At 37.7% G+C, this 7,082-nt stretch overlaps 1 long non-coding RNA gene across 1 annotated transcript; it reads left to right on the forward strand.

The window, feature by feature from the left end:
- Positions 1-340: 340 nt before the first annotated feature.
- On the forward strand, positions 341-2,585 carry LOC121403008. Its single transcript, XR_005966947.1, has 3 exons — positions 341-1,133; positions 1,737-1,928; positions 2,168-2,585. It is a non-coding gene; the product is annotated as an uncharacterized LOC121403008 (long non-coding RNA).
- The last annotated feature ends 4,497 nt before the right edge of the window (positions 2,586-7,082 follow it).

Genomic DNA, 7,082 nt, shown 5'->3' on the forward strand with positions numbered 1-7,082 from the left:
ATAATTTTGTGTCATCTGCAAACACTGATACATTACTTACAACACCCTCCCCTAAGTCATTAATGAACAAGTTAAATAAAAGTGGACCCAATACTGAGCCCTGGGGGACCCCACTAAGAACCTTACTCCAAGTAGACAATGTCAGTGGCTGCCTATTGGTAACCCTGGTTTGTGATTATATGTTATCTACTCTTATTTCATTATACCTTACCAATACATATTACACTATTGGGGCTCTTGGTGTTCCTTTTGTTTATCTCTTTACAATGGTGCAGATGCTTACTGTACACATAACTAAAAAAATCACATAAAATAGGTGTAAAATCACTAAAACACTAACTTTATTTAAAATAGTCAGGAATATGCCATACTAGATACTGGTCACTGTTACAATTACAGAAAAAATAAAGGTGCTGTAGATTTTTACCACCACACACCCTGCCATGACATAGCTATTAATGTCCATTCACATGCTCTGTATTCTCCTTTTTCTGATGCTGCATGGATTTCCCAGTTTTATACACATTGGGTAAGTTGTGCAGTGTGCCATTTTTTAAGATTCATTTTTATCATGCTGGATTCTATAAAAAAATTTTCAGGGCAATATATGGCTTAATTAATCAAACAGTTTAAGGCCTATCTTATTTATGAGCAGTTGTTTGGGGTAATTTACAAAAAATGTACCAAAAAAACATTTCTTATCTGGGGGAGGTACAAAGGCTCCGAAATTTGTATCATGGGCTTTTTAAAATGCCCCACTTATCCCTAAGACATAGCAGAAGGAAGCATACTTTATCTGCCAATATTATAAACAAATATAGTCCATTTAAGAAGATTATACCATGATTGATTTACAATATGTTGCACTTGAACAGATAAATTATGCTCTGAAGTATTTTGTCCCTGCACACTGTATTTTGCCCTAGGAAATGTATTATAAACCTGACTTGACTCTTCTTTCTACATTATTTACTGCAACTCCTAATGCCCACATGTTTGATCCATATACTGTATTTATATTACAGAGCTCTCAAACCAGGCAAAATTCTTCTGGACAAAGAAGGCCATGTCAAAATCGCGGAGACCAAACCATTGCTGGATATGCAGGGACGCCTGGATACATGGCCCCAGAGGTGAGAAACCCAATTCCAGTATTTACAACATCTGCCTACTAACAGGAATCAATATCCATTTCCAAAAATGCCATTTACAGATACAGGTTTTGAAATTAAAGGTTGTATGTTGTATGTGAATAGTTTAATATAAATTAGTTACTTATGTGTTTTTTCCCATTTGTAAATAAGGGCCCACAATGTTTTATCTGCTCACATGCATATATATATATATATGACCAACTGCTGATACTAGTAAGAGCAAGTTACTATAAAATCCCAGCCACCCTTTTTAACTTTATATTTGACTATATCCATTATTTATTTATATTTAGCGTTTTCCCTATTGTATCACATACAAATACAAGCATTTAAAGTTTATCAAAATATTATTTAAAATTCAAAATTAGTTACTCTGTAGGGTTGTACTCATCTTTCTTCCAAGAACCAAGTAGGGTGAGCATTAATATTGGGGTGAGCGCAAGCTTAGGGTGGTGGAAGTGTGGGGAGGTGGAGGGTACAATGCCAGGGAGAGGGCAGGCAGGGGAGATGCACAGACTATAGGATAACATAGTATTCACTTAGATATTATCGCAGCTTGATAAAAAAAAATTTCTATTAAAGATCCTGCTGAAGAAGGAATACAATGCTGGGGTGGACTGGTGGTCCATTGGAATTGTCATCTGTGAAATGGCCATCGGCAGATCCCCATTTTACAATGGTAACGATAAGAAGAGAATCTGGTATTCCACCATCCGTGATAAACTTGAACTCCCAGACTGGCTGAGCACAGAAATGTCGGATCTCATTTGAAAGGTGAATATAATCAATTGTACAGAGGAACTGTGAGTCTGAAAATACATTAGTGTACAGAAAACATTGTCCCTCGCTAACATTATTATAGTTTGCTGAACTCAACCCTATGATGTTGCTATAATTAACCTTTTAAACCCAATGGAATATGGCTAATTTTGCCATTTTCATATATTTTAATAAAAGTCACATTTTATCAGCGCAATATGCAATTGTCAGTTTCATGGACTTTTTCTCCTTAGCTCCTGAAGAAAGATCCTGTCAAACGTCTGGGTGTTAATGGAAACATTCGAGAGCACCCTGCTTTTTCAACAATTAACTGGGAGGAGCTGGAAAATAAGCAAATAGCACCACCTTTCAAATTTACAAGAGTAAGTATATTCCCAAAATATATAATGGGCTAGTGACACAACAATTTTTAGCCTCCAAGCTATATTTCTGCAGGACCATTGATGCTCTTCTGTTATTCAGCCATTACTTTGCTTTCTAATAGCAACAGAGGCAAGTTGTAATTAATTGTATTAGTCAAATGAGCAGATTCGTATTAATAATACAAGAAAGCAGTTGTTGAAGGACTGGAGCTGGTTGTGAGCAATTCTAGGCTTCCGGAATGTAAGTATCACTAGCTCAGCATGTCCTGCTAGATCACAATTAACATTTCTATCTTGGTCTCTAGGATAGATGTAGGATGCAACAATAAAGCTGAAAAGAAATGGCTAGCAAATTCTTAATATCCTTACAAATAATATGCTATGGTTAAAGGGGTATACTATGCCGACTGTCTTGGGGAGTATAGAAACAGCAGTGGATTTAAATGATAATCCCAACTCCCTAGATTGAGCAACCTACAAACAAAAATAAGGAAACAAAATAAGAATATACAATAAGTAACAAAATAAATACATCAAATGGGGGTGTCCCTATACCCTCTTCTAACTAATGTGGTCATGCCTTGACCCTCCTTCCTTTGTTCCATGTGCAGTGGTGCAAGGGATAAATATAATTGCTGGGGTCCCTGGGATGGTGGGTTTCTGTCTGAGGTATTTGGTGTTCAACCAAAGGGGTATACTATGTGGCTGGCTTGGGGAGTGTATAAACAGCAGCGGATTTAAATGATTACACAACCCCTTAGATTGAACACCCTATTTCCTTTCACAGGGTAGGGGTTGGGATTTCCCCAGGGACAGCAGCAAATATAATATTTACATATTATGTAAGGGAAAATACATACAAGGTAAGTGAAGGGGGTGTGGTATACATTAAAAAAAATTAAAAAAGACTCAGTTAAAATAAAATGTGTTAAAGAATTTATTCTGCAACAGATTTTTTTTTTAAATATTCATTCTACAAAATATAAAGCCAACATTTATAATTAACAATGAATAAATACATTAATACCAAAGCTTTCACAAAGAAGCCGAAATCTGATTTAGGATTGACCACAAACTTTACTGTGTCACCGTTTGGCAAGTTATAAATTTAGCAACAATTAAAAGCTAAAATCATCTCACACTGGAAACTAGCATTATAAGCTAAGAGGCTTAATTTCAAGATTCTATTACAATTTAATGTATAAAAAGTTATATAAAATTAATTATTTGATACAAAATGTTCCATTTTCATAGAAACCATATAAGTGAGTGGTCATTATATAAGGAGAACTAAAGCCCCCTCCCTGCCTGCCTCACCCTTCACAGTCTTGCCCCTGAATTTTTTCCCCTCTAGAAATAGTGACCGCAAATGCAGAGTGAGCACAGTGGAGCTCACAGGCACAATCTTCTTCTCTTCAGTCATCTTCATGAATTGAGCAGCTTATTAGCGCATGTGCAGTTGGAACAATCTTCCAGTTCGCAACAACTGCGCCGAAAGAGGCGGAAATTTCCAAAGGGGAGAAAGAAGACACGAAGATTACCAAAGAGAAGAAGGGGACGCCCATGAGCTACGCTGCGCTCACTCTGCATTTGCGATCGCTATTTCTAGAGGGGAAAGAATTCAGGGGTAAGACTGTGCAGGGGGAGGGAGGGGGGCCAATGGGGACTTATCACAATGGGGGGTTTAGTTCTCCTTTAAATGGGTACAACTTAAAATGGCTATATAGGAATGCTGTTTGCACACACAAAACCTAGAGTGTGAGGATCAACCACCATCTACCACAAATGCCTGGCCATCTGTTTCAATACCACAAAAGCTCTTTGGTACTTCCATTTCCTTAAAAATATGCTAAGGCCTATGGGGTATACTATGCAGACTGTCTTGGGGAGTATAGAAACAGCAGTGGATTTAAATGATAATAATCCCAACTCCCTAGATTGAGCACCCTACAAACAAAAATAAGGAAACAAAATAAGGTTATAGGTAACAAAATAAATACATCAAATGGGGGTGTCCCTATACTCTATTCTAACTAATGTGGTCATGCCTTGACCCTCCTTCCTTTGCTTCATGCGCAGTGGGGTAGGAGATAAATATAATTTTGGGGTCCCTGGGAGGGTGGGTCCCTGTCTGAGGGTATTTGGTGTTCAACCAAAGGGGTATACTATGCCGGCTGGCTTGCGGGGTGTATAAACAGTAGTGAATTTAAATGCTTACCCAACCCCTTAGATTGAACACCCTTTTCACAGGGTAGGGGTTGGGATTTTCCCGTGGACCCCAGCAATTATAATATTTACATATTCTGTAACGGAAGATACATACAAGGTAAGCAAACGGAGGTCGGGTATACATTAAAAAAAACAAAAAAAAAAAAACAACACAGTTAAAATAAAATTTGTTAAAGAATTTATTCTGCAACATAATTTTTGTTAAATATTCATTGTGCAAAATATCACTCCAACATAGATAATTAACAATGAATAAATACACGAATATCAAAGCTTTCACAAAGAAGCAGAAATCAGATTTGCAAAATACAATAGAGAAAACATACAAAATGTCATTGTACCGCCTATAGGAGGAGCTATCAAATCTTGCACTGCCTGGACAGGCAGCAACAAACAACTGCAATGTTTTTACTCTGGTGCAAAGCTGTAGGATGGGTTAGGGCATCCTCCATTTCAGAAAGCCCGGCACAAAATCTATATACAGAACTATACATAAAATGCCCATATATCAGTCTCCATCTCTTTTACTACCACCTGTGCAATTCACCGTTGGCATTTCCCCACAACTTTGGCATGTAAAGAATTGCTTTTATTTCATTGTAAGTAAATACACTTGTATGGAATGGTGACAACATTTAGGAGGTTTCCTAAATGTACAGAAAACTTACAAAGCAAAAGCCTCAGAATAATTATAATAACTGTTAGCAAAAGTAGCTATAGAAGGATAGAACAACGAAGCAGTTTTATATTCTTCACAAGGACTTATTCCCCACAACCTCATAATAAAACATTAGTCATTACATTACCAACCTTAAAGGAGAACTAAACCCTAGCCCACCTCTACTGCCCGGTGCAATGCCCCCCCCCCTCTAAGCTCCCTGCCCGTAGCATCTATTCCTTTTAAACGTTTGCCTGTCTCCTGATCTGCTATAAATCTGCAGAGTTCGAAGTTGCCATCTTCTGTCTGTCTCTGATCCTCTGCTGTAAGAATGGCAAAACGAATCTTAGAGGAGCATGCACAGTTGAATCTATGTCCTGAATAACCTTCTACTGCACATGCTCCTGCAAGATCCATATCAGCATTTGACAAGGGAGGATCAGAAGACAGAAGATTGCCCCTTTGAACTCCACTGCGCATCTCTGCAGGTTTATAGCAAGTCAAGATGCAGGAAAACTTAAAAAAATTGATGCTGTGGGGGGGGCAATGGAGCGGCAGTGGAGGGGGCTAGGGTTTATTGCTCCTTTAAGATTGCAAGCTAAAGGGCAGAACTAGTGATAAAGCAAGAACAATTCAGTTACACAGGAATTAATATTGCGTGTGTGCAGTATATTGAACTAGGATTGACCCCAAACTTTACTTTGTCACAGTTTGGCAGGTTATAAAATGATGATCTAAGAGGCTTCATTTCAAGCCTCTAATATTATAATTAAATGTATAAAAAGTTATATAAAAATGCATTATTTGAAAAGCTGGAAAGAGTCAGAAGAAGAAGGCAAATAATTCACTATACACTATAAAAAATAAATAATGAAGACCAATTGGTCATTCTATAACATACTAAAGGTTAACTTAAAGGTCGACTACCCCTTTAAGCCAAAGTTTATAAATGAGATGTGCTAAATATCTAAAATGCATGTTGCATGTCACATTGGTATAATAAGAGTTACTATTTAGCTGCTTTGTAAACTGCCCCCTTTGGTGTCTATTGGTAAGCTACTGACTCTTTAGTATTTGTGTAACCCACAGAAAAAAAATTATTTATTGTGTTCTTTTTCTTCCATTTATGTTAGCAGCACAGAGCGGTTATATTTGGCAAGGAAGCATCATTATTCAGAAAGAAGGTCCTATTTTATCAAATGGAGTATAAAATAAACACTTGCTGCCTAAAACACGACTTTGTTCAGACATTCGTACTCTTGCTATTTTACTTCTGTAGACAGCAGGGACAGAGTTGCACCACTCTTAAAACCATGGAGATCTTGGTAATAATCAGCTAAGTGTAGTGTAGTTGTATATAAATAAGACTACAGAAAAGTGGCTCCCTGTGAGGAATCTGGAGCAGTGAGGCTCAGCCTGAAAGCCAGTTAGGGTGAGATTTGTTCTTGTAGACACATGTGAAAGATGGACAATAAGGAGGAGTCCTAGGGTAGATACTATGCTAGATAGTCTAGGAACGATGGCTGAATGATACACAAATGTTTTCCTATAGTGTATATACTGTATGTTACCATTTTATGTTCTAAGGGAGGACCCTGGCTAAAGGTTGGACCTCCAAGGAGGCTGAAAATGAACCACTGTTATACACTGTAAAACCAAGTAACTACTCAGTTTTCTCTGGGCATAAGCAACTGTTGTTAAAACTCCAGTGGCTGATGAATTGCTGGTCTCTATAACAAAGAAAGGCTTTGGGGGAAATTTACTAAAGGGGCGAAGTGGCTAACGCTAGCGAAAATTCACCAGCGTGACGTCATTTTGGCACTTTGCCAATTTACTAACGGGTGCTGAAAAAGATTGGAATTTTTTTTTGGGGTACCCTCCTCCCCCCTACATTTCCTA

Source organism: Xenopus laevis, chromosome 4L, assembly GCF_017654675.1.
Source record: "Xenopus laevis strain J_2021 chromosome 4L, Xenopus_laevis_v10.1, whole genome shotgun sequence".
NCBI lineage: Eukaryota > Metazoa > Chordata > Amphibia > Anura > Pipidae > Xenopus > Xenopus laevis.